This window comes from Camelina sativa, chromosome 5 (genome assembly GCF_000633955.1).
Source record: "Camelina sativa cultivar DH55 chromosome 5, Cs, whole genome shotgun sequence".
Taxonomy (NCBI): Eukaryota; Viridiplantae; Streptophyta; class Magnoliopsida; order Brassicales; family Brassicaceae; genus Camelina; species Camelina sativa.
This window is the reverse complement of record NC_025689.1, coordinates 16,193,645-16,203,439: the sequence shown is the minus strand read 5'-3', so window position 1 is coordinate 16,203,439 and position 9,795 is coordinate 16,193,645. Positions and strand designations below refer to the sequence as shown.

Genomic DNA, 9,795 nt, shown 5'->3' with positions numbered 1-9,795 from the left:
TCCACTTCGTCACTTGTTACTTTCGCATAGGCTGCCGCTTCTACCCACTTGGAGAAATAGTCGGTAAGAGCGAGCACGTACTGAACTCCTCCTGGTCCTCGATGTAATGGACCGATGATATCCATAGACCACCTCATGAATGGGTAAGGTGCGGACACCGAAGACAGGAGCTCGGCAGGTTGATGAATTGACGGGGCGTGCTTCTGACACTTCTCACAAGCTCGAGAATATCTTTCGCAGTCCGTGACCATGGTAGGCCAGAAGTAACCTTGCCTTTTGATTTTGAAAGCCAGAGTCCGACCTCCGGAGTGATTTCCATTGGGACCATCGTGAACAGCTCGCATTAGCATCGCATGCTCACTACCAGCCACGCATGTTAGATACGGACCAGCTACACTTCGGTGTAGAAGTATTCCGTTGTGAAAGCAGTACCACACACTGACNTCGAGCCGTTTCTTCAAGTTGGCAAGTATGACCTTATTCATCGCCTCGGGTTGCCCATTACCTTGTGGGTAACGAGTAGTTGATTTACTGAGTCAAATTTTCCACTTCGCGCAGAACTCTTCGAACTTCGAGGAGATGAACTGTGGACCATTGTCCGTGATGATTTCACACGGGACGCCATACCGATAGATTATGCTCTTAAGCACGAACTGCTCCACTTCGTCACTTGTTACTTTCGCATAGGCTGCCGCTTCTACCCACTTGGAGAAATAGTCGGTAAGAGCGAGCACGTACTGAACTCCTCCTGGTCCTCGATGTAATGGACCGATGATATCCATAGACCACCTCATGAATGGGTAAGGTGCGGACACCGAAGACAGGAGCTCGGCAGGTTGATGAATTGACGGGGCGTGCTTCTGACACTTCTCACAAGCTCGAGAATATCTTTCGCAGTCCGTGACCATGGTAGGCCAGAAGTAACCTTGCCTTTTGATTTTAAAAGCCAGAGTCCGACCTCCGGAGTGATTTCCATTGGGACCATCGTGAACAGCTCGCATTAGCATCGCAGGCTCACTACCAGCCACGCATGTTAGATACGGACCAGCTACACTTCGGTGTAGAAGTATTCCATTGTGAACGCAGTACCGCGCACTGACAACCTTGAGTTTCCTAGCTGCCCATTTGTCGGCTGGGAGTTCCCCTTTTTCCAAGTAAGCCCAGATCAGGCTCCGCCAGTCATCTGCCCCCCAGCTATTAGAATTAATGCCGCTCGAAGTAGCATGTGGGATAATAGCTTGATTGGCAACCGGTGAGCTTGCCGGTTCCGGAATTTGACTCGCGTCTAGCTCTGCCAGAGGTGGGTGAACGTCCATTGGAGTAGGCATAACGGGGGCTGGGTCCTTTGGTGGCAAAGAGTCCGCAGACGTCTTGCGAGCTGCCTCCTCTGCGGCCAGCTGCTTTTTCATTGCCCGGGTGACGACGTTTGAGTTTTCTAGTCGAATGCTCGGATATTGGATAACTTCGACGGGGATAATCCTGGTCGTCGCGGGATCCGAAGTGGACGCCAAAGATGCTAAAGCGTCCGCAGCGGAGTTTTCACTTCGTGGGATCTTAGTGATTTCCAAATCCTCGAACTTAGTGACTAGTTCCCGAGCTGTGGACAAATAAGCCTCCATACGACCATCCTTTGTCTCGTACTCCCCCAAAAACTGGTTGGTGACCAGCTGTGAATCGCAGAAAGCTCGGAGTTTTCAGACACCAATCCCTACTGCGAGGCGTAAACCAGCAAGGAAGGATTCGTACTCGGCTTCATTGTTGGACGCACTGAAAGCCAAGCGAAATGACTGCTCGATCACTTCGCCTGTAGGGGAAGTGAGGCGGACCCCAATTCCTGCTCCCGACTTGGAAGAAGCACCGTCGACATACAACGTCCATGGGACTTCGACATTGTTGCTAACCGAAGAGGCTAGTGGGAGTTCGATCAAAAAATCAGCCAGCACTTGCGCCTTTGCACAAGTTCGAGTCCGGAACTCGATGTCGTATTCACTCAACTCGACAGACCATTTAGCTAGCCTCCCGGACTGGCTCGGACTATGTAATACCGTCCGTAGTGGTTGCATCGTCAGGATTATGATTGTATGGGACTGGAAGTAAGGCCGCAGTTTTCTTGCCGAAGTGACTACTGCTAGGGCCAATTTTTCCATCATAGGGTACCTGGACTCCGCCCCAGTAAATGACTTGCTCATATAGAAAATTGGTCGCTGCTCCCCCCTTTCCTCATGAACCAAGACTCCGCTGACCGCACTGTCCGATACGGCGACGTAAAGAAAGAGCGGCTCACCGAACTCAGGCTTAGCCAAGACCGGTGGTTCAGATAGATAAGCTTTGAGCTGAGCGAACGCCTCCTCGCATTTCGCATCCCATAAGAAGTTTTTTCCCCCTTTCCGTAACAGCTGGTAGAAAGGGAGGCATTTGTCCGTAGATCGAGAAATGAAGCGGTTGAGAGCTGCGATCCGTCCGTTAAGGCGTTGCACCTCGCTTAAGGTCCTAGGAGAACTCATAGACAGGAAAGCATTAATCTGCCTTGGGTTCGCTTCAATTCCTCTTTCTGTGACGATGTACCCCAGAAATTCCCCTGATTGGACTGCAAAGGTGCATTTCGTGGGGTTAAGCTTCATCCCGAACTGATTCAGGATGTCGAAGCAGATTTTCAGATCAGCGAGATGCGAGCTAGCTTCCATTGATTTTACCAGCATGTCATCGATGTAGACTTCCATGGTCTTTCCGAGTTGATGCTCGAACATTCGATTCACCAGTCTCTGGTAAGTTGCTCCCGCATTTTTTAACCCAAAAGGCATCACCTTGTAGCAGTAAATCCCGCGGTCCGTAATGAATGCAGTCTTCTCCTGGTCGTCCGGGTTCATAAGGATTTGGTTGTAGCCAGAGAAAGCATCCATGAAAGACATCAGCTCGTGACCCGAAGTGGACTCAACTAGCCGGTCGATATGCGGAAGTGGAAAGCTGTCTTTGGGGCACGCCTTATTCAGGTCGGTAAAATCAACGCAGACTCGTGACTTTCCATTCTTCTTTTTGACTACCACTGTGTTTGCGAGCCACTCATGGTACTTTAATTCGCGTATCTGTCCTGTCTTCAGTAAACGTTCAACCTCTTTATTAACGATTTCAGCTCGCTCAGGACCCAGCTTCCTTCGCTTCTGCTTTACAGGTCGGAACGTAGGATCCACATTCAGCTCGTGGGAGATAACTTCTGGACTGATGCCGGGCATCTCGTCTACCGACCATGCGAAGGTGGCCATACTTTCTTTTAGGAAGGTTATCAGACTGGCACGGAGCTCGCTATCCAATCCCACTCCGATCTTGATTTCCTGATCCGAGAACTTATCATTGATGAAAATGGACTCAGTGAGGTCACGTTTTAACTGCTTCCGAACTGGATTCTTCGGGACCTCAAGCTGTGGTTGCTATTGGATCAGGAGCTTGTGACTTGCAAGGTAACAGCTCCTTGCCATCCTTTGGCTTCCTAGAACCTCCCGGACTCCGTGCGGGGTCGGAAATTTGACGCACTGATGGTACGTTGAGGCCACTGCCTTCATCTGGTAGAGCCAGGGAGTTCCCAAAATAACATTATAGGCCGCAGGTCGGTCGAAAACCGTGAACTCCACCATTTTAACCACTCCTTAAGTGGACACCGGTAATGTGATCGTGCCCAAAGACATTGAAGTCTCGCTAGTGAACGAGACCAAAGGTGAGGGCGGTCCTACGATGTGTTCTTTCCCGATATCCATTCTAGTGAGCGTTTCGAGGAAAATCAAGTCTACCGAACTCCCAGTGTCAATTAGGATTCGGCAAACCTCGTGGTTCGCCACGTCAAGTGAAATGACGAGTGCGTCATCGTGCGGAGTGTCCAGCCCCTCAGTTTCCTTCTAGGATCGCTTGCTGCTACCTTAGCTCGCTTCGGCTGGGGCTAGTGAGCTTCCGCTGATGGTCTTTGATCGCAGTGATGGAGTTCCGAAAGAGACGCGGTCCCCCATTATCACGTCGATTCTTTTCTTGGGGGTTTCATTGTCGTCGGACTGCTTTGATTTTTTCGAAGGTGGAGCATCTTCGTCCACCTCGGGAGTCGATTTCTGCTCTAACTCCTCGATTGTTACGTTTGGCATTTCCCCCACCACATACTTGTCTGCGAGGAGGTTCATCAGCTTCTTACAGTCACGAGTGGAATGACTGTTGGTTTTGTGGAGCTTGCAGTACGTGTCCTCATCTCGGACCCACTTGTTACTTGGGAGTACGCCACTCTTGGAGCGCGGTGAGAATGGCGGTTTGGACGGTGAATTCTTTGGAGAATTCTTTTTAGGAGATTGAGCGACTGCGAACGTGCTCGGCCCGGACTTCGGAGTCGTAGGCGGAGTCTTTTTGGCAGGCGCTTCGAACCGTGGTTTTCCTGTTGGCGGAGCGTTTTGCTTTTGCGCAGCGGCGATTTTGTCTTCCTCCGCGACTATCCAGTTCGAAGCCCGGTGTAATGCATCCTGAATGGTTGGGAACCGATTCACGGACAGCTCTTCGCAGAAACGAGATTCATGCCAGAGGCCGTTCTTAAGCGCGGCCAGGGCGGTGGAGTATGAGAGTCCTGGAATCTTGACCTGGATCTCCTTGAACTTTGTTATGTAAGACCGGAGAGACTCTCCAGCCTTTTGGCTTAAGTTCCAGAGTTGAGCATCTGTCACCGCGGTTTCGATCAAGCTAGAATACTGCTTGACGAACGAAGTTGACAGCTCGGTGAAATTTGTTATGGAACCGGCTGCTAAAGACGCGAACCAAAGCAGTACCGGTCCGCAAAACGTCTCTGCGAACAGCTTGCAGTACCCAGCGTCTACTTCATGGGGCTCGAGGTCCACCCGGCTAGCTGTCAGCAAGAAAGTCTTAAGATGATTGGTCGGATCTCCTTTTCCTTCGTAGCTCGAGAACTTAATTTTGCCAGTATCTTTGATGCGGACTCGGGCTATTTGATCGGAAAAAGGAGTTCGCCTCGATTCCTCGATTACTCGACATATATCCGGAGCCGAAGTGGTTGCACTGTGCATCACAGACCGCATATCCCGGATTTCGCTCTGCATGCGGAAGATCTCGGGATTGGTAACATACCCCGGAGTCGAAGTGTTTCCAACTACAGGGAGAGGAAGACGGACTGGGACCTCGGAAGATCTGATGACGCCGGGCTGAACCGGAGTGTGGCCATCACCCACCAATGGTGGCGCTGTTTGCGTGTTGATTTGATGCGGGAACGAATCTCCCGGGGTGACATTTGCTGCTGCCACCTGCGAGGTANTACCGGTCCGCAAAACGTCTCTGCGAACAGCTTGCAGTACCCAGCGTCTACTTCATGGGGCTCGAGGTCCACCCGGCTAGCTGTCAGCAAGAAAGTCTTAAGATGATTGGTCGGATCTCCTTTTCCTTCGTAGCTCGAGAACTTAATTTTGCCAGTATCTTTGATGCGGACTCGGGCTATTTGATCGGAAAAAGGAGTTCGCCTCGATTCCTCGATTACTCGACATATATCCGGAGCCGAAGTGGTTGCACTGTGCATCACAGACCGCATATCCCGGATTTCGCTCTGCATGCGGAAGATCTCGGGATTGGTAACATACCCCGGAGTCGAAGTGTTTCCAACTACAGGGAGAGGAAGACGGACTGGGACCTCGGAAGATCTGATGACGCCGGGCTGAACCGGAGTGTGGCCATCACCCACCAATGGTGGCGCTGTTTGCGTGTTGATTTGATGCGGGAACGAATCTCCCGGGGTGACATTTGCTGCTGCCACCTGCGAGGTAGATGGTGGAGTCACACCGGAGAAATCCAAAGCACGTCGTCGTGGGTTTTGGTCAGAGGACAGGAGATCAACCCGATCAGCGTACGCGCGGTGGGAGGCTGAGAGGTCTGCTACGGTCGTCGTGACTTCCTCCAGACGAGCGGAGATTTGACCCTCCAAGCTGTCAAAACGTTCAGTAATAGCGGTGGAGGCGGCTTGCTGACGGTCAGACTTCTCAGACAAGTCCTGCAGGAGCTTCTGGATCACCTCCAAGGATGCCTGATTGGGAGAGCTGGTTGCCATAGTGGTGGTTGTGTGGAGTGTGTTTGTGTATGAAATCGGAACTAATGAGAGTCAGGCGATAACTGCCCCTCCTTCTAGCGCCAAATGTGAGAACTGAAAACGAGCTTCTCCTTCCGAAGTGATTTAAATGTGGAGGAGCTTATCGCCGTTAAGTAGTTCCAAACTGAATTGAGAGAGTTTTTGAGTATTTGAATTTGTATTGCTTTTTTTGGAAAAATATTGGATCCCTACAAGTGACCCCCCCCCCTTACATATTTATACCGACCAATTTATTACCCAATCAATGCAAAATTAATAGGGCACGATTTGCGCGGTCTAATTAATCTTCTTGAATGCGGGAATCTTTGACCGGGCCCGAGCTGCGAGCTGACCAACACGAAGCATCTTCGCGCTCTCTTCCTTTCTCCAGGCCTAATGGGCTGATCAGTAATACGCTCTTGGCCCATTAGACAAGCACGACCTAGGCCTTCTTGCCTATTGTCCGAGATGACAGATCGTGGGTACAACAAATATGATAATGACAAATTACTATTTCGCTACATCGCTTGTCTCTTCAATTTCGAGAAAAAGATGACATTGAGCTGCTCCTTGCAGATAGTGGCTTGGATGTTAAAGTTGCGCTTGATAATCTAGTTGATAAGTCCCTCGTACATGTAAGATTGAATATTGTCGTGATGCACACTTTGTTACAAAAACTAGGCAAGGAGATCGTTAATGCACAGTCCAAGAGTCCTGGAAAACGGGAATTTCTTGTGGATTCGAGGGATATCTGCAATATACTTGAAGATACTACTGTAAGTTTTTCGTGTCCTTTTCATAGATCTCATATCTGGAAGACTACATGAAGTTTGATGAAAGATATGTTTTAGATGATTGTTAAGCTAATGATTGTCTCTTTCTTATTAATATTATGATTTTCAGGGTACTAATAAGGTTTTAGGTATATCTTTAAATATGGATGAGATCGATGAGTTGCATGTACATGAGAATGCCTTCAAAGGGATGCATAATCTCCTTTTCCTAAAATTTTTCTCAAATAAATACATGCTTGGGGAAAAGGTCAGACAGCACTGACCCGATAGCTTCGACCATTTGCCCCCTAAACTCAGATTATTGTGGTGGGACGGATATCCAATGAAAAGTATGCCTTCTAATTTTCGACCTGAAAAACTCGTCAAGCTGAAAATGGAGAATAGCAAGCTCGAAAAGTTGTGGGAAGGAACTCGGGTAAGTTTTGAGAATAACTGTTATATCGTTCGTTGCGTGATGACAATCATGTTACGTGATGTGTAACTTCTACCTTGCACTGTGTTTTTTGTTGAGTACAGAGGCCTAGATGTCTCAGGGAGATTAACTTGTGGGGATCTGAAAATCTAAAAGAAATCCCAGATCTTTCAATGGCCACCAGTCTAGAGAAACTTTATCTTGGGAATTGCTTGAGTTGGGTGGCGGTTCCTTCCTCTATTCGGAAGTTCAATGAACTGACAGAGTTGGGAATGTTAGAATGCAGAAATCTGGAAGCTCTTCCAATCGGCATGAACTTCGAACCTCCCAAATGTCTCCATCTCAAGGAATGCTCACGTTTCACTCTTGAGAATTTTATTAACTTTCGTGTGGAAAAGATAAGGGGTGAGAAGCTAGGGCAGGGAATGCAGGTATTGTATGTAGTTCAAAAACTAACGTTTCCTAAACCTCCTTTACTAACGATTTTTGAGAAATCATTATTGTTTTAAGTTGAGTTTGATGAGTGATGTGTTTAAGTTTGTTTAGGAGCTAAACTATTGTTCAATACCATTATAGTTAATTATTAACATATTCTCAATGTTTTTATATAGTATGGCGAGAGAAATCTTGCATTGGATGTTAGCTAGCAATATTTTCAAATCGTACAGATTAATCCAGTCCAATGTCAATAGTTTTTAAATTTACTACTTTTCAAACTTCAACAGCATAATTTTAAATTGTGAATAATGTAATAGAATTATCTGCTAAACAGAGGAAGTAGATTTTATTGGTTTAATTTGATGGGGACTTCATTTGATGTCATTTTGTTTAACATCTAATTTTTTTTTTTTTTTGGTTCAGCGGCTTATACGCATGGTAACGATGCTTCCCGATTCTTTGGCTGTGCTGTTTCTCTCGGATATCCCGAGCATGGTTGAGCTTCCCTTCTCTATTCAGAATCTAAATAAATTGACGGATTTGATAATTACGCGATGCGCAAATCTGGTGACTCTTCCAACTGGAATCAATCTTGAATCTCTCGAACGCCTCAATCTCAATGGATGCTCACGGTTGAGGACCTTTCCTGATATTTCAAGAAACATCTCATCTATCGGTCTATCTAGAAGAAACAGCAATAGAAGAGGTTCCTCGGTGGATTGAGAATTTCTCTAAGCTCAAATACCTAGTGATGCAAAGATGCAGTAAGTTAGAATAAGTATACCTAAACACTTCTAAACTGAAACATCTCGAGTTGGAATATTGTGGGGCACTAACTGGAGCTGATTTGACTGTCTATCCAAGTGGTTTGGCAATCGAAGCAGACAATATCGAGACAAAGTTACCAGTCCCCGAGGAGGCTTCCTCTTCAGTTCCGGTTAATGCTGTCCCGAAAGTCGATTTCAGTTTCATCGACTGCTTCAACTTGATTAAAGAAGCTCTCTTTCAACAACTCTCTGTCGAGAAACTCATATTGTCTGGTGAAGAAATGCCTTCATACTTCACTTACGTTACTACTGGAGCGACTTTGGCTATCTCTCTACTTGAAGCCCCGCTCTCTCCACCTTTCTTCAGATTTAGGGCTTGTGCTGTGGTTGTTTTCAACTCTAAACCCACCTTTGGTGCCATTGGGGTATCTATGAAGGTAAACTGTCGGTTCAAAGACAGACTCGGGAACCACTTTGATTTCCCTCATCAACAAGAGTACTTCTCGGTATATCAGAAGGGTAGTCTTCTTTTTTTTATTAGACTGTTGCATCTCTTTAAAGAAAGAAAATGCTTCTCCAGCTGAAGTGAACTATGATCACGTGGATATACAGTGTCATATGAGTAGTGGTAACTCTAAGTTTGAATTAAAAGAATGGGGTATACGACTTTCTGAGGAATGTTCATCACTGGAAAACCGACTTTGTAACCCAGTCACTCTTCCACGTCGTTGTGAAGCCGATGAAGACAATAGGGGTTAATGATTGAGTGAAGGATCTGGAGGAAGCTATGTAGTGGCAGAGAGAAGCAGGAAGCGAATGCATGTAAGCATTAAGCTTGAACTGAACATAAATGTCTAAATCTCACATTTCCTTTTGAAAATCATGCGGTAACTTTTGTATTGTTCTAATGAGTACTTTTGTTGGTTTTAATGAATACAAGGAGATACGGAAGAGATTCTTCACTGTTTCCCTAGCTTGACAGACATGTTCAAGTAACCCAAAAGTCTCATAAACCAAAGACTTATTTTATTTTCAGATCAAATATAGAAGCATCTAATTAAGAACCTATCAATAGTTTCTGCCAACAACCAGGTTTGAGTGGTGATTTCATATGGTGCCCATTGGTTTCTATTTTGATTCACTTTGTGTTTATAAAGTTTCTCAGTTCCTTCTACACCATTATTGAAACCTATTTATTAATAGCTTTGGACAACACAATTGATTATACACAGCAAGCCTGAACGAACTTATGGATGTCTCTGTTTCAGATAAAATCTTAGTCGAGTTACTTCC

At 46.7% G+C, this 9,795-nt stretch overlaps 1 long non-coding RNA gene across 1 annotated transcript; it reads left to right on the top strand.

Moving 5' to 3' along the window:
* On the top strand, positions 6,684 to 7,603 carry LOC109132992. Its single transcript, XR_002037889.1, has 3 exons — positions 6,684 to 6,867; positions 6,995 to 7,300; positions 7,402 to 7,603. It is a non-coding gene; the product is annotated as an uncharacterized LOC109132992 (long non-coding RNA).